Consider the following 17,898-nt stretch of genomic DNA (forward strand, 5'->3'; position numbering starts at 1 on the left):
AACTCACTATGTAGTCCAGGCTGGCCTCAAACTTGCAGAGATCCTTCTGCCTCAGCCACCCAAATACTGAGATTACAGGTATGTGTCACCAGGCCTGACTTCTTGTTCTTTCTTTATTTTAAATCTATTTTGTTCATTTGGGGGGCTTAGTGACTAAAAGCAGGGAAGTGACAAGACATAATTATTACAGGGTAAAATATGTTTACCAGAGAAGCATAGGTGAGAAGTGCCCTAGCATCCAGGGGAAGAGAAAAAGACAGACTGCACCTCTGAGCACAGTCAGGGGAGGCGGCAGACATGGTCACAACTCTGTATCACAGTGTGGATAGAGGTAACAGTGGAGTTGACTGGGATGTGTCCAGGGGTGTAATAGTCCCCAGCTGATTAAGACTGTGGTACACATAACTGTGCATCTGTCCTCATGTGAAGAAATTCACAAAACATGAGCAAAGTCAAGAAAAGCAGGTGACCAAAGAGGAGTGAGGGCTGATTGCAATTTTTCTCATTTGGGGTATGTAGTTCTAGATATTTTTAGATACTTCTAGAAATAAATATCAAAATGTTTGAATTTCTGCATAGAGAGATTTAGAATGCTTGAAAATTATTTTTCAAGGCTAAGGGTATAGCTCAGTGACAGGACATTTACCTACCATGTATGAGGCCCTGGTTTCTAGCCAAACACACACATATGCACACACACATCCGTATTTTGGAGGTTTTGTTTTATTTTAAGACAGGCTATCACCGGCCCAGGCTGGCTTTAAACTCACATCCTCCTGCCTCAACCTCCCAAATGTTGGGAGTGTAAGCATGTACCATTATGCTCAGCTTATATTTTGAAAAAAAAATTTTTTTTTGGTCTTTTTGAGACAGGGTCTCGCTATGCAGTTCAAGTTGACCTTGAGCTCAGTTTGTAGCCAGGCTGGTCTCAAACTCACAACGATCCTCCTGCCTCAGCCTCCCAAGTGCTGGGATTACAGGCATGTGCCACCACGCCCGGTTTATATTTTGAAATTTTAATAAGATGAATATAAAAACATAGACTATCCTTTTCCCCAAGTTTTCCTTTTTTCTTTTTTTAATGTCAGCTTGCTATTAGCAACTTGGGCCAAAGTGACTCCTTTTTTCTTTGATGGAATTGTTTTTTTTTTCCAGTACTGGGAATCGAACTCACAACCTCACGCTTGCCATGCAGGTGCTGTGCTGCTGAGCCTTGCTGCCGCCCCTCTTTGATGGAATTGTTAGATCACAGAAATGCTTTGGATATGAAATGCCTTCATTCTATCAAAACATTTGACTTCCTGCTATAGCATTATGCAAGAAATGAAAAAGTAGCCTAGGAAACAATCAGATTACAACAAATAGAAAGATTTACTACAAACAAAACCAAAAGCTATGGATAAGTAAACAGTGCCCATGTGGAAATAAGTCTCTAGACAGAGCTCTAGAAGCATGCCTCAAGGCTTTGACGAAGTATTGTTCAACATTTTTGTCAATGACTTGAACAAAGACCACAAAAGCATGTGATCAGATTTTTAGATAAAACAAAGTTGGAGGGTAATTCCAAAAATGACGACAGGCCCAGAACAGTGGTGATAAACTTCTGGCACTGTGCCGCAGAGGCTGTTTCCATCATTGAAAGCTCCAAAAGGTTCACCATCACTGGGCTAGAACAACACAGATGAAATTGAACATGATTAAATGTAAAATCCAACAACCAGATATCCCAGATGTCCTGGAATTGGGGGAGCCCTTGGAGGAAAGATGTGAATTTCCCCCCTCTTTTAGTTTCCCTGGCAAATCTTTGCTGGGCATATTACATGTCATCTTTTGAGACAAGGCCTAACTGGAAGCAGTAATATTAGAATTGTCAGAGATCCTAGGATGGGCCCTAGCAAAGCTCCCCAAGATAGTATTATTACTGAGTTTTTCTAAGTTGTTTTAAGGAAGAGACATAATTTAGGCCTGTCTGTTCTGTAACATTACTCTGGCAAGGGAGTGAGTTAACCTGATCTAGGAGTGTGCCAGTCCAGTGTGCCTTGGTCACTCATCAAATCTTGATCAAGTGTTTGACTGAGTGTTCTATTCACTCGGGGCAACCGTCCATAGAGTTTAGGGCAAAAACCACAGCTAGCAGTGGGCAGGGAAGCAAGGGCTGGGGTAAGCAGTCTGAAAAGACACAGAAATCAAGGAGCAATTCTGTGAACAATGTCCTCAGGCTTCAGCTGTGCGTTGAGCTATCAACATCCAGAGTGACCAGAGCAGGGCTCTGAGTGCGTTGTCTCTTTAGAATGAGCTATCTGCTCTGGGTAAATTTTTAGCAGATCTAAGGCTGGATTTCTGAAACTTGTAGAAATAGTTAATATATACCTGGGTTATATATATGGGAGTTACAAGTTTGTTGTTTTTTTTTTTTTTAACTTTTCTAGAGCCTTGTGACTTGTATGCTGAATGTAATTTTTATTTAATCTAGTTTTTTAGTTACCTCTACTACAAATGTAGGCCTATTGTCGCTGCCAGTGATCAAAAGTAGGCTATATCTAGGAGTGATTTTTTTTTTTTTTTTTTTTTTTTTTTTTTTTTTTTTTTTGGCCTTTTTGAGACAAGGTTTCACTACGCAGTTCAGGCTGGCCTTGAACTCACTTTGTAGCCCAGGTAGGCCTTGAACTCACAGCAATCCTCCTGCCTCAGTCTCCCAAGTGCTGGGATTACAGTCATGCACCAACATACCCAGCAGGAGTGATTTTTTTTTTATAGCAGCACCCTACAAACTTTTATTATCTTTTCAGTACAGGTAAGGAATTGGAGGTTGGGGCCAGTGACACAGATGCTGAAGCCTAAGCAGGGGTATGGGTGCTAGCACAGCAGCTTGGGCTTGCAGAAGATACAGTGGGGGCAGGTCTGGTGGCTGGGGTTGATGTTTCAGGTCCCCAGAGGGGACTTAGGCCCTTGGACTGGACTATTTTGCGTTGTTGATGGCACATTTACAAACAGCAGCAAGAAGCAGTTTGCTGTGCAAATCATCCCTGCAGGAGAGTTTTGGCCAAAATAGTTTTGTCCAAAGTGACCACAGCACATCTAGCCTGTCAGACTTCATTTCTAACAGAGATACTTCCATCCATAGAAAAGGTATACTCAGCATCTGCCAGGCGGTCCATTTTTAAAACAGTTCATCCCAGTATAGCATGTGGCACCTGGACAGTTAGATCTTGGTCTAAGGTGAGCTTGTCAGCTTTCTTGATCAGGACAGTGGCTGTCAGAGCACAGAGGCAAAGGAGGAAGGCCGTATTTAGCAACCAAATCTGAGTATTTGCACAGGTAGGCCACTGGGCACTCCCAAGGGCTGATAGTCTGAGTAAGCATCATTGTTTTGCTGAACTCAAGGATCCAGATTTTATAGATGCCAACAGCGGTAAGAGATTTGTGGAGTTTTTTTTTGTTTGTTTTTGTTTTTGATAACCAGTTTCTGTAAGATATTGTAGCAGAGCTTTTGTGCTTTTCCAGCAGGTAGCTTGGGTGTCATAGGTCAGAAGTGCTTTTTAAAAGAAGAAACAAGTTTATGAACCTCTGGGAGGTTGAGTCCGGGTCAGTTGACTTTTGAGTTCAGAACTGGGGTCTTTGCAAAGTGGGGCTGGCTGACAGGAGCCAACTGAAAGTAGAAGGAAGCATTCTTTAGGTCCAGGCAGGTGTACCAGCAGGCTGTGGGTGACTGTAGAATGGAGGGCAACCACGGTGGCACTGACAGCTCAGAGATCTTGAACTGGCTTTACAGGCGGGCGATGTCCTCCCAGGCTATAAGCTTGTGCCTGGCAGAAGGGGTGAGAGGCAAGAGTCCCAGTTGCCCCAGTGGTGGTAACTTTTTGACAAAGGGAAATTTTGAGGACAGAGAGTTCTGTTCCATTTTCTACCAGGAAAGTCACAGTTTGCCCCTGACTTTTGCAATGATCACAGGCTCTTGGGGGCTCAATTTGATAGAGCTTGATCTGCCCTATCTATTCATGCCTGAGAGGGCACAACTCATTTGTCAGGGCTGACAGTTCAATTTTTCCTTAGTCAAAATGTGGAACTCAGAAGGAATCGTTGATAGTCGTCTCAGTGTTAGATGATGCCATCTGACCAGGGTAGGCATGTCTTGGGGTGGGGCACTGTGTGGCCAAATGCAGGTAGTGGTTAGCTGGAACCAGTTCAATTGGCTGGAAATAGACAAGTGGAGAGCAGGGAGTGAAGCTGTAGGTGTTGGCAGCAGCTGTGCTGGCTGATGAGAGTGCCAACGTGGATTTCTCAGGAGGAATGGGCCTCTTTTTCCTCTTTTTCTTTGAGATGCAGGGAGCAGTTTGGTTTCATTTTTAACTCTGTAAAATCCCTTTTGCCTGCAGTCAGGGCTATGGGTTTTGACAAATTAATTCCCCTCTCTGACTTCCTATGTGTGTGTTGTGTACCCTTGAATTATGGTGCAACAGACAAAGGGTGGTGCCCCTCAGAGGCAGACCATTCAGGTGCCCCCCTGGCTGTGCCCCTTGGAAGGACTTAGATGCAACTGAGCTAAGGAGGGTGCAAGGCCTCCATTATGCCATATGTGGATTACCACAGAATCACAGGTGAGGGCCCAATCAGCCACCACGACCAGTGCTTCCCTGTCTTGGTGCACAGACGGAGCAGCCTATTACATATGCTGTCATGTCCACTCTCTCACACATTCAACAGGCACTCAGAGGTTAAATATTCCAACCCCTTTCCCCTGAAGGTGGCCTTAGTTAACAAGAGTTGATCAAGCTCTTCTTCTGCTCAAACTGAGCAAGACTGACAGACTGACTAACTGGGGCACCCCCGGGGATCTTACCATAATCAAGCAAGCAGACAGACAGACAGATAGACATAGTGTATCCTCCTCCCTTTGGGGTCCAATGTGAGCCGCTCAAGCAGAGAGCCAGGAATCCTCCTCCAGAGCTCTGAGGGGGCTTAGAAATCTTGAGAGTGTGCCTTCCTGTTGGGACCTGGAGAGGTCCTTGCTCAGTCTGCAAGGGCCAAAACCAGTGACCAAAGAGGTTAGTACGGTCAATCTTCCTGACGTCACACCAAATGCAATGCCAAGCAGAAACACCAAAATGACACCCAGGATTTGGAGGCAGATTTATTTATGTCGACAGGCACTGATTGGGATCATTCCCAGAATAATCAAGCCCTGGTCTCTGGTGGCCTAGGGCTCATATGGGATAAGCAAGCAGGAAGTACAGAAGCGAAATGGCTTGCCAATTGGGGATAGTTTTATACAATGTGCATCACAGTGACCAGCCGTTTCTAAGAGAAAGGAGCAACTGGAACTGGAACAGAATATATTACCTGGGCAACTAAGAAACTGAAGTATACTGGTTGCGGAGGGGCATTTTCTGTTACAGTAGGACATCAGAAAGCCATCACATCCCTAGTCCTCATGAAGATGGACCACGGGAGCGGCTTCCCATCTCTGATGGCTGGCAGCAGGCACTGGGAAGGAAGGCACCAAGGTAGGTGAGGACACTGAGACCCACTTTCATGTGAAGCAGTTGATGGAGGCCAGGAGCGTCACCTAGCAGGGAGAAGACATGCTTTGAATATGATCTGTCCCCTGGAACACATACTGTACTTTAATCACTTCCTGAAGTATTTAAGAGAGGAGAAAATCTGGCTGCTACGTTTAAAGGGGGGCCTTAAGAGGGGATCAGAGTTAGATAATGTCATCCAGGTGGAACTGCCATGACTGAACCCTTGTGGCTGTGTAAGAAGACAGAGGCCAGAAGAGGTATGCCTTACACATATGCCATGTATGTCTCTGCCATGTGATGCGTGGTGCCTCTCAGAACTCTGCAGGTGAAGGCCATACCACATGAGGCATCTAGACCTTGCACTTCTAGAACCATGAGCTGAATGAACCTCTTGTCTTTATAAAGTAGTCTGCCTCCAGGATTTTGTTACAGCAATGAAAAACACTCAGACTTATAAGGAGTTTCACCAGCTAGTTGATCCTCAGGCAATGATCAATATGTCTAGCAATGGCCTCCCTCAGAAGAAAAGCAAAGAAAAGGTTCCAGGAGGCAGGCTCCACCTCAGTACAATGGAGGAAAGGTAAAATGTTGATTACTGAGAGCGCCTAGCTACCAGGTTCTCAGAGAACTACCTTGTCCAATCCTCAAAGAACCCAGCCACGGTGTATAACTGCTTCATCACACCGACCAGAGGATACAGAAACACTGGACCCCAGAGGCTCGCCATGCAGGAACCAGGGCCCAAAGGAGGCCCCAGAGAAGATCCCAGGAGCCCCAGGAGCTCCGAGACCCCAGGAGCCTTTCTTTCTGAGCTGGCTTTCTATGACGAGGAAGGGGGCAGCAACTCAGATCTGTGCTGCTGTGCCTGGGAGGAGGCAGCTGGCAGGGGCATGTGCTGGCCTCCAGAGCCCTAACTGTGGCCTGATGCCACCCTGAGACAAGGGTGTAGAAAAGGAACCGGACGGAGAGAGGGAGGAGCAGAAGGAGACACATGGGAGAGAGGAAGTGTAAAGCACAAGGGAGACCAGGGAGAGTAAGCAGGGCACTGTGGCAGCTGACAGGGAGCTGTGGATAGTAGGGGTACAGGCAAAAGAGCGACAGGAGGCCCCTGGGGTAGCATTTGCTACAGAGAGCTGGTGCTGTGTCCAGAGTCATGGGGAACAATTGGTCCTCCTTTGAGACAGGCTTGCACCCCTCACTACATGTCAGGGCTGCTTGGTGCCAGGAAGCAGCAGAAAACGAGCAAGCAAGCAAGCACCCCTCCTGGCTGAGCCATCCAGCATGGTGCATACACACTGGATAAAGGAGAATGTCCTGTACATTCCAGGTGCAGGGAGACCTGAGTTCAAACCCTGAGTTCACCACTCAGAGCTGCGTGGCCTCTGGCAAGCTCTCGGGCCTCCCTGAGCCTCATTGTCCCCTCTCTGCAATGGTGAGGGATGTATAACTCAGGGCCATCTCCCCTGTAAATGTGTGCCTCAACTGTAAAAGGAAAATCCCCAGCCCTAAGTGTTCCAGGAGGCCAGAGAAGCAAAGCTGGAGACGTCAGGCAGCACTGGAGGAAGGATGCAGTCTGGTCCTCAACTCAGTGTTCTGCACTGACTATTACAGAGATGACCAGACTGTAGAAAAGCCCCGAGTGCTGATCTATCCGTAAGGCAAACGGGAAGAGGCCTGAAGTAGGCGCCTTGGCAGGCTAGAAGCACTGGGCCCCAGGGAGCTGGCATGCGGGCATCATGCTGATGAGTGCCAACATGGCCCTGTGGCAGCCCATGGCATGGGGCAGCCAGCAGGGTCAGCCACCTTGGCAACCACTGCCAGCTCTGCACACAGTGAGGAATTCTTAAGAGATGTCCAGTGCCATGCCCATGCGTACAAACTACCAGAAAACTTTGCAGGCAGTGGGCAGAGCTGGCAGAGGCAGATTCCACCAGCCAAGAAGGTGAAGGAGATGCCCCCAGCTGCTGAGGACCCCAAGAGCAGCGCCACTGTCCCTGTGGGTGCAGAACTCCCTCTCCTAGGGGCCCTCTGGGGCCTCAGCCACTATCCCAACCTCCAGTGGGGAGGGTGCAAGCCACCCCATGAGTCACTGTGCCCACTTCCTGCCACATGGAGCCCATGGCTGAGTCATTGGCCCCCCAAAGGGAAAGACTGGCCACAGAGGCAGAAAACTGGAGCCCAGTGGTGGCGGGAGGGGGGTGCTGGCACTGTGGTGTCCTGCTCCCTCCCTTGGGGTCGAGATCCCTCCTGCAGGACCTGGGACAGTCAAGAGGCGCCCACCTAGCCAGTCCACTGGCCCAGCTCTGTGCTCACATCTTTCCCCTCAGAATAATAATTGTATCGTGTGCTTAAAAAAAAAAAAGCCAAACAAGAAATCCCGACCTTTCATTTAAAAAAAAAATCTCAGGCTTACAGAAAAATTGCAAAAATACTACAAAGAATTCCTGTATGTCCTTCATCCAAATTCCCCAGATGTGACCATCTGACCACACTTAGGTTATTTTCTCTCTCTCTCCCCACATCTTTCTCCCCTTAGACACTGGAGTGTAAATCACAGACACGATGCCTCTTTACCCTGAATAACTTCCCTGCATTCCATAAAACCAGGAGCATTTCTTATGTACTCGCAATACAGGAAGACACCTTGTATCATTCACCTGCCATGTGCCCCTTCAGAAACCCCTGGCCATATCCATCTGAGCCAGCTCTGTGGGGTGCCACCTGGCCACACCTGGCCACACCTGGCCTGGGTTTCCTGCTGCTGCAGAGCCCACCATGCGGAGGGACCCCTCTGGGCTGCTAAGTGCTGTAGGGGAACTGTGAGCAGACATCCCCTTTCTCCTGGCCTCTGTCCTCCGATCAGTTTATTTTGTTTCTTGGAAGACACCAGGAGAGAGCAGGAGATACTCAGAGGCAGGGCTGTCACTTGGCCCCGCATTAAAAAGGACTCTGTTCTCAGGGCCTGCTGTTGTGCCATCCCCTGCACATTCTCTGTGGATCTTTTCCCCTGTGACAGGAAGTCAAGTCCACAGACAATGGGGCATCGGCTCTCCTGTGGCTCTGATCCTGCATCCTGGGGACAGTCCCTCCGTTACCAACTTCCTAGTCTCCACCCAGCAAACACTGCCAACCTCTCCCATCGGTGAGGACCTGGGCACAGGTGGAGTGAGGTGACACCTGAATATTTTGGAGGGTCCGTCCCCACCTTGCTGCTGTGGGTCTTCACAGGCACCAGCTGAGCCCTAGTGAAGAGAGAGAGGCAGAGGGAGAGGGTGCTGGGACGGAGCGCAGCCCTGAGCTTCTGCCTCGGACAGAACCGGCTCTTGGCCCCCACAGCCCGGCTACTCCACGCTGCCCCTGTCCTGCTGTCCTTCTCAGAAGCTGCGCTGACAGCCCCGTCCCTGTGCGCCCAGTTGCTAGGGGGCCCAGGCTGGCACTGAGCCCACCGAGTAATCTCAACATCAATGTCCTCTGTTTCTGGAGCCACTCATGGGCTTGCCCTAAGCACTTGGTCAGTGCCTCCTCCGGTGGGGACAATTACTGTACCCTACTACCCTTTTCACAGATGATCCAATCAAGTCTCAGACAAGCCACCCAAGGTCAGCCAGGAACTGGATTTAAATTCATGGGGTGAATCCTTGTAGGACAGGTACCAGGGATTGAACACAAGGTCTTTGCACTGAGCTACATAGCCAGCCCTTTTAAAATTTTATTTATTTATTTTTAAGACAGAGCCTTGCTACATATTTAAATTTCCCAGGCTGCTGGGATACAACATGGAAATCTCCAGCCTCAGACTTCCAGAGGGCTGGAATTACAGGCATGTACCACCATACCCAGATACAGGGTAGATTCTTTCTGCCCCAGAGGCAAAGCCCACTTTGGAGGTTAACTTGGGTGTGTATAAGGTTCTTCTTTGACCATCTAGAAACGGGATAGGATAATTGATCTCTCTCTTTGACCTGCACAGGGAATTGTGGGTACAGAAGGGTGCTGGACTTGGAATGGGGTTTGGCATGTCAAGGCCCTGGGGAGTATCGCTGTTACTTGGGTCCAGTGGCCCAGGGCAGGCTCCTGCGGTGGCCTGGCTGGGGCTGGGGCTGGGCCAATCCTGTGATTGTCAGCAGCCATTCCACCAGTTTTACCCACAGGGCTGAGCCAGAGTCCCCGTCCCTGACCCTTGCCCCACACATTGTGCCTTCTCATCCCTGCCTCCAAGCAAAACTCTGGCTAACTTCCTAGCTCACCCTATCCTTTTCCCAGAAATAATCTAAGAAGCTTTAGGCTAGGTGGGAGGCTGCTTCTCCCAGGCTCCTCAGCTGGCAAACTAAAACTCTGGGTCCTAATGGGTTGGTTTGTCTTTTGAGGCGGAATCTGGTCCTTGCTGTTGATCTCCGGTAGAGTCTTGGACTAGCAACCTCTCTGGGTTTGAGCATTCTCCTAAGCATTGCAGCTAAAAGTGTCATCTTACGCAGAGACTCACTGGGAGCACGAACTACTATAAGAACATTCTGACATGGGCTCCTTTTGACAATACCTTATCTCTTATGATCCCTATACCTGTCTGACAATTCTGTTAACATCTCTGCTTCATCAAGGGGAAACAGAAATTCAGAGAGGTTAAGTATCCTACAGAAGGCAACCCAGCTAGCAAACCAGAGCCGAGGTCTACAGATGTCTGAGTGGAAGCCTGGCCCCAGAGGAACAGCAAGGGCTGGCCACATGCCCAGGGTTCCCAGCGTCCAGGGCTGCAGCCATCCAGCCCCAGGGCCAACCCCAAGAGGAGCTAGCAAGGAAACCGACCCCTCCAAATAAACAAAGCACTTCCTCCCCAGGCCCCGGCCAGAAGGAGGGGGTGCCATGAGCACACAACTGTTTATGGAGACAGATGTTTGGGATGGAAAAAGAGAGACAGCCCTCCTCCATCCCCATGGAGACAGAGGAAGTTTGCGACTTGGGCAGCAGCAACTGGAATTGAAAAAGGAGAAGGGGAAGAAGGGGAGGGAACCGGGCCTGACCCGCTGGAAATGGTTTGACATTTGCAGATGCTGGTTCCTAACAAAGAGGTGTCGCCAAGCCAACGGGCCCGCGGGCACAGGGCTGCCAATCCCAGCTGGATCTGGGACCAGGCCAGGGAGATAAAGGGGCACTTGTGGGAGGGTGAAAAATACCATGAAGAGCAAGTAAATAGGCGAATATTCACAGAAGGACTTCGAAAAGTTCGGGGGCATATTCGTGAGCCCCCTTCTCTCCTCTCTCTCCTTTCCTCTTCTCCTTCCTCCTCCCCCTCCTCCCACCCGTCCTTTACTCCTTTCCTTCTTTCCTAGAATCTCGAGTGAGTGTTTATCGCTGCCCCTGACCCTAGCCTGGGGACTCTGTCCCTAGCCTGGGGACCTTGTCCCTATCTTGCTGGGGACTCACGCAGGACTGACACCAGAGGCTGCTTCTGCCCCTAGGGGAAGCCCAGCTCTCTGAAGTTGCTGTCACAAGGAGGGATGGGACAGAGGAGAGGAACATCTGAGTCCTTGGAGCCCCTCTGCCTGCCTCTTCCTCTGCACCACTCACCCAGCAGAGCTGAAGACTGCTAATGTGGGCCCCCTGTCATCTCCCTGCCCTCAAGACTGCAATGTCCCCTGCAGATTCTGCCTCGTGGCACCCCCGTGCTGACTTCCCTGGGGACCTGCTGCCTCACCCCATCCAATCCTCAGTGCCCCCCTCTTCCTTCTCCAGCTCTGTGATGACCCTTGTCTCCTTCTGGCCTGTCTGCCTCCAGGGGACAGAGGACAGGGAAGCAAGCTGAGGGGAACTTCCCGTGCACTCCAGCCGAGGTGATGGGAATCCCTGAAGCCGGGATGTCCTGTGGGAAAGAGCTGGAAGGGAACAGTGAGTAGTAGTGACCACTCTTGGCCTGGGGTCACTGCCTGCAAGTCCAAAGGAGGGCTGCCCTGACCTCCAGCCTCAGACTCCTCCCCAGACACCCCACCATGAGAAGGCAGGCCACAGCTGGCCACATGTTTATCTACCTGGCTGCCCATGAGTGTGCCCCAATTCCCAGGCTGATGCTTGGAGCCGGAAGGTGTCAGGGCAATTGTCCTCCTCTGACATGTGGGGACAATAATTCTTGACAAAGGCTGGGCTGGAGGCTGAGTGGATGGGACTAAGCAGAGGCCATGGGTAGAGGGGACAGCTGCAGGTGGGGACCACAGACACAACGGTTCTTGGCTCAGACAGAAAGCTGGAGGAGGGGTGGGTGGCTGTGGAACTCGGGATCCAGAATCAGTCCCACCCTGCATCTGGGGTTGTTGAGGAGGCAAAAGCAGAGCCCTAGGGACCTAACCTCGCCTGGAAAAGACCCACAAAGAACCCCAGTCCGCAGAAGGAGCCACATCAGCACAGGACGGAGGTGAGACAGATGGGGGGCAGGCTGCGCTCCTCTGACCCCAACTACCTCCCTTGGAGAACTAGTGCTCCAGACAGAGGCCCAGCCACCCAGGAAGCAATGTTGATTCCTGCCCTGCCTCAGCTAGCTGGGTGACAGTGGGCAAGCCACTTGGTCTCTCTGGGTTTCCATTACCTCATCTGTAAAATGGGGCTCAGCGAGATTTGGTGGTGTATGGCTGTAACCCCACCACTCTTGGGAGGCTGAGGCTAGAGGATTGCAAGTTCAAGCTGAGTCTGGGTGCCTCAAGAACTCAGCGAGACTGTCTCAAAATAAAAACAATTTTTTTTTTTTTGTCTTTTTTGAGACAGGGTCTCGCTGTGCAGTTCAGGCTGGACTTGAGTTCACTTTGCAGCCCAGGCTGGTCTCAAACTTGCAATGATCCTCCTGCCTCAGCCTCCCAAGTGCTGGGATTACAGGCATGCGGCACAATTTTTTTTTTTTTTTTTTGGTACCAGGAATCGAACTTGGGACCTCACTCTTGCCAGGCAGGTGGTTGTGCCACTGAGCTATATCCCTGGACAGGCACAATTTTTTTTGTCTTTTTTTTTTTTGAGACAGGCTCTCTCTGTGCAGTTCAGGCTGGGTTTGAGCTCACTTTGGAGCCCAGGCTGGTCTCAAACTCACAACAATCCACCTGCCTCAGCCTCCCAAGTGCTAGGATTACAGGCAAACGCCACCACACCTGGCTCAAAATATAAAACTTTAAAAGTGTTAGAGATATAGCTCAGTGTGAAGGCCTTGCGTTCAAGGCCCAGGGCTCCCCGTCCTCCAACAAACAGTAGCTGTGCCTTGACAGGGTGGTGTGAGTCTCTGCAGGACATGTGTAGCAGTACGCGTAGGCTCACATCTGATCAACAGTTCCTGTGAACCTACTGTGCACCAGGCCCTGGCCAGGATGCCCACTAGGACAGAGGCACTGTAGGGTGTGTGATACACCCTTCATATTGTGCTCACCATCAAGGACAGGCTGCTTCTGGGGTGGCCAGGGCAGGTGGCACACTGCAGCTTGCAGCCCAGAGCCAGCCTGCTGCCTGTGCCAGCTCAGTCCACAAAGAATGATTTTTACACTTTAAATGGTTGGAAAACAAGTTATAAGGAAAAGAATATTTTATGACTCGTGAAAAATGTATGAAAACCCAGCTTCAGCATCCGAAAATCATGTTTTATTGGAACACAGGCATCCTTGTTCATAAACTGTCAGTGCAGCTCGCTCACTACAAGACTGGAAACCCACATATTTACCCCTCCCTCCACCCTCCTTTTGTAGTATTGCAGAATGAACCCAGGACCTTCCCACTGAGTTAGTTACAACCTTAGCCTTTTAGAAATTTTTTATTTTGAGACAGAGTCTCACTAAGTAGTTAAGTTGCCCACTCAGTCTGCATTCAAACTTTTGATACTCCTGCTTCAGCCTCCCAGAGTGCTGGGATTACAGGTATGCAGCACCATGCCTGGCTCTCACCTGGCCTTTTTCTGAGAAAGCTCACTGGTCCTGGGAGGGCATGTTTAAAGCCTCTCAGGAAAGACAGAGTGGAACTTTCCCAGCTTGGTAGAGCACCTGTGGCCAGAGCAGAGGTCGGGGGAGGCTGTAAAAAGGCCACCACACCTTGACACCAGAGAAGGCCCTTGTCAGTCCCACCGCAGAAGGATGAAGCTGCGGGCAGACTGGCTCTGTGGTTGCCGTCAGCCAGGTGCCACCCGCACAAGCCTCCCGCACAGGGCGGGGTAGGGACACAGAAGCCCTCTCTGCTTGTCCCAGGATAGAATGAGCTGCAGATGGAGCTCCAGGGCTTGAAAACCAGGATGAACCCTCCTGCCCAAGGAAACTGGGGAATCCTCTCCCCTCTTCTGTGGGGCTTTACTGCCCCTTCCTCTCCGCCAGGACCAAGATGAGCTGCGGGGTAGGGAGAGGTTACCAGGGGCTGCTGTTCCCAAAGTCCCCACCTCAGGCCACCCGGTAAGAATTCTCTCTACCTCTGGCTCCAGGCAGCAGAAATAGGTGGTGCTGATACAGCCAATCCAGCATGGCCTCCCACACCTGGCTGAGGGGCGCCAGTGTCACAGGTGGGCTCCACATGGTCTCTGGGAGCTGCTGCCAAGGGGGCGAGTGTGTGGTCGGGGCTTCCACAGAGGCTGGGTGGCAGGAAGCGCTCAGGGGATACCTGGGCCCCAACCATCCTGTCTTGCTGGGAAAATTGGAGTCCCATGCACCCCTGGGCTGTCCTGGGGTTGGGTGAGGCTTACGGCTCATGTCAGGCAGCAGGCCGCTTCTCCACTGCATGGTGCTCATCTGAGTACTTCCCTAGGCTGGAAGGAGGAGATGGATTCTACGGAGTAGCTGCTCCTCCTGGCCCTTCCTCACCCCACCCAGATGTGTGTAAATCCAGAGGTGAGCAGCTACCTAAGGACATCCCCTGGGATGTCTGGGACAGTAAGAACTCTAGAAACAGGCAGGATGGGGTGGAGCTCAGAGGAAAAAAGGCCCACACTCGTCCCCCTCAAGCCTCACCTGTGCGCTATTGCACAGGTGCTGGGGGTCTCTTCTCTAGGAGGCTACTGCTGGGAGGGTGGGCAGAAGATATTTGAGTGGCTACAGGCGTCAGCGGGTCTGGGGCTGGGGCAGGAGCAGGCCATGTGGAGCACACACCCGCCCCTGGCCAGGGCTCAGCACTGACTCCTCCCACCAGCGAGCCAGGTGAGCTGGCTGCCAGCCTGGGGGAGTCTGGGAGTCCAAGCTGGCACCCGGCCGCCTCCCTCCTCAGCCTCCTCGATCCCCAGCTGCAGCGGTCACCCCCTCTCCCTCTCCTGCCACTCTGGGCTGCAGGGGCCTCATTTTTCAGGGCTGAGACTCTGAACCTGGTTCCTGGCCACTTTCTCAGGCAGCCACAGTCACTCACCCAGGGCAGCACCCTTGGCTCCAGGGCCCAGACCCTCCAGTGCCTGGCTATTGCCACACTCTTCATGGACTCTTCCAGCCAAGGTCCCACCTTGGCCCTTCCTCTCAGTCCTTCTCACCTCCAAAGCTCTTAAAGCCCCTTCCCTCCCTGCCTGCAAGTCACCTGACTGGGAGACCCAAGGCCAGCCCCACCCAGACTCCCCACCCCAACTTTCCCAGTTTTGAAAACATGAAGGGTACAGTGGTCCCTGAGCCTCAGGCCCCTACCTGGTCCCCACCCACACAGCCCAGCTGTGCCACCCAGGCCTGCAGATATGCACACACACACAAACACATGCACAGTAGGGACACATGCACAGCCTCGAACCAGGTATACTCGTGTGTGCACACTCACATACACACAGGTGTGCACACGCACACACGCTCCTGCACACATGCTTCCACACATGCGCATCCACACAACGCACACAGGCTCCTGTGCACATGTGCACCATCCAGTTACTAGCACATCCCGCGCCACTTGACCAGGCTCTGCATGGTCCTTCCTGTGTCCCCAGCCCCCATCCAGGGACCAGCAGCCATGACTCTGGAGCCCCATCAGCCCCTTGAGCTCTCTCCAGGGCAGCATCCCTACCCCACCTGCAGGGTGGCTTTACTTTCCTGCTCCTAAGAACCGGCCGCTAATGTTTCAATCCATTTTTTATAGCCAAGATTAAAAAAAAAAGTCAATTGCCTATTACTGTCAGATATTGGTTAATGATCGGGGCGCGGGGGGTATCCCCACCCACAAGGCTCAGTTTCGCTGGGAAAGGGACTTTCCTCAGAAGGAACCAAGACGCCTGCTATCAGCTCTTAACGATTTGGGAAGGAAAGCTGAGCAGCTCTTTACTGTAATTCAAACAACTAAATTATTCATGGAAAGCTGCAGATGGAGATCGGACAGTGGCCGGACAGACAGAGACCCCTGCCCGGCCTGTGACCAGGCCTGGGCTGCCTCTTCTGGCTCCTGAGGGGTCTGGGAGGTAAGGGGCCCCTGGGCCCCAAGGAGAACTAGAAGAGCATGGCTTTCAGCTGGGGGATGGGCCAGGCAGTGGAAAGGCTCTGGGCCCCACCAGAGGCAGCTAGGGCTTCAGCCCTGCAGGGACCTGTCCTGATGGGAGGAGGGGTCTCACCTGCTCTGGCCAGGGGCTCCAGGGAGGCCAGGTCTCCGGGGGCCTGGGTCCCTACACTGTGTCCCTCCTGCAGCCGGACCCTCCCTTGTTGACTCTGGGGTAGGGGAAGGTAGGGAGGCAGGGAGCAAGGAGACCCCAGAGTTTGTCCTTCCAGCCCAAAACATCCAGCCTGCACTGCGTGGAAGGCCCTGCTCCAGGCCAGGGAGGGCAGGCTGGTGGGAAATGGGACTCTGGCCCTGGCCCTGTGCTTTGGCCTGGAGAGGAGCAGACAGAACTCCTAGAAGACGCAAGCTTTGGCCCAGGGTGGGGCAGGGCCAGGGCGCCGACTGCCCTCTGCTCCTCACACCTCTGAAGTTTCAAGTGCCCCTTCCCAACGTGGAGGGGTTCTGTGGGGGCAACTTTCTCTCCCTCCTTCTTCCTGCATCAGCACTTGAACCCAGCAGGTGCAAGATAATCACTAAAGGAAGGAAGGATGAAGGAGAGGGTCCAGGGGCCAGGCAAGGAGGGCAGGAAGCAGTGGATCAGAAAACACTCAGGAGAGGACCCGAGGGGAAGGAAGAGGAGGGAAACCCGGCAGGAGGAGAGGGGTGGAGGACTGGGCTTGGAAAGTGGGGCCCTGGGGGCGGCACGTGCTGACTCACCGCCTGCCTTCAATTTTCCCTGTTTCCTGGGGATTCTCATTTTATTTTCGGGAAAGCTGCCTGCTCCATGACTAATTTGTTCTTAAACAAACCAAACCCAGGCAGCAGGGAGGCTGGGGCAGGCGGGCGGGGCCTGAGTCACTCTCCGCCCTAGGGGACCACACCTCAGGGGGTGGCCTCCTGGCTCTGAGCCTGGGCCTGTCCTTCGCCCCTCCCAAAGGTCTTAGTGCTCCTAGGAAACAAGGCACTGCCTACTTCTGATGGGGACACCTTCCCCTGTAAAGGACCCAAGCCACTGAGTGAGCTGTTGGCTGTCCACTGCCTAGAACGGCACCCAGCACAGAATCAACGCTCAGCTAATGTTTGTTGAATGACTGATTTCTTTGGTTTCTCAAGTCCTTCTTGAGCCTTTCCTCTCTCCTTCCCCTCTGTTGCTTGCTGTGGGCTTCACAAGAACCCTGTGCTCTGCCACAGCAAATGGGTCAGAATCTGCACAAACCATTGCAGGACCCCGCCTGGCCCTGCAGGGAGGGTCCCTAACCACTTGGCCATTCAGTTTGGGCTGCCTGTCCCTCAATGCGCCTGTGCCCAGCCTACCCTCAGGGCCAGCTACACATCCCCAGCCATGCTCTGTCCATTCTGCAGGAGAAACTGAGGCTCGGAGAGGCACGAAGTCCCCAGGCAGACCCTTCCCTACCTTCCTGTGCCCTCTGCTACCCCACGCTGAGGGCTGAGACCAGTGTCCCAAGGCAGCTGGGCAGGATCATCTGAACACAGACAGGTGGGGGGTTTTCTCCAGCTGGGGCCTAGCCAAGACAGATAGGGAACCCAGCTCCCCAAGATGGGACCTGCGCGCGACAGCTCACCGGCACGTGCAAAGAAACACATTAAAAAACAAAAAACAAAAAACCCTCATCCTACTTAAATTTCGACTTTTATGGATCCATACTATAGACGCCCAGTAATATAGTGTCTATGGTTTATAAATAAATACATACACAGGCTCTGAAACACTTTGCTAGGAGGGAGAATGCTTGCCGCGCATACGTGCTCAATAAATGCCGCCTGACGCAGGCCGGGGGGCCGACGGGCAGGGATCTCCCGGTGGGGACACAGGCACACCAGCCCCTGCTCGGGCCCGTCCCGGCCACCTGCACCAAAGCAGGCGGGACTGCAGGCGGGGCTCCCCGCCTCCGCCCCAGGCTGGCGCAGAGCCGCCTTCCCC

General features: G+C 52.2%; 2 long non-coding RNA genes across 2 annotated transcripts; one reads left to right on the forward strand and one right to left on the reverse strand.

Moving 5' to 3' along the window:
- Window positions 1-43: 43 nt before the first annotated feature.
- On the forward strand, window positions 44-1,573 carry LOC106146932. Its single transcript, XR_001231578.1, has 2 exons — window positions 44-78; window positions 1,196-1,573. It is a non-coding gene; the product is annotated as an uncharacterized LOC106146932 (long non-coding RNA).
- Window positions 1,574-4,219: 2,646 nt separating this feature from the next.
- LOC102007794 lies at window positions 4,220-16,759 on the reverse strand. The gene is made up of 3 exons (XR_264348.2): window positions 16,674-16,759; window positions 5,341-5,566; window positions 4,220-5,015 (listed from the first exon to the last, which is right to left on the reverse strand). It is a non-coding gene; the product is annotated as an uncharacterized LOC102007794 (long non-coding RNA).
- Between the last annotated feature and the right edge of the window lie 1,139 nt (window positions 16,760-17,898).

The sequence above is a fragment of the Chinchilla lanigera genome, unplaced genomic scaffold (genome assembly GCF_000276665.1).
Source record: "Chinchilla lanigera isolate Chin_1 unplaced genomic scaffold, ChiLan1.0 scaffold00105, whole genome shotgun sequence".
Taxonomy (NCBI): domain Eukaryota; kingdom Metazoa; phylum Chordata; class Mammalia; order Rodentia; family Chinchillidae; genus Chinchilla; species Chinchilla lanigera.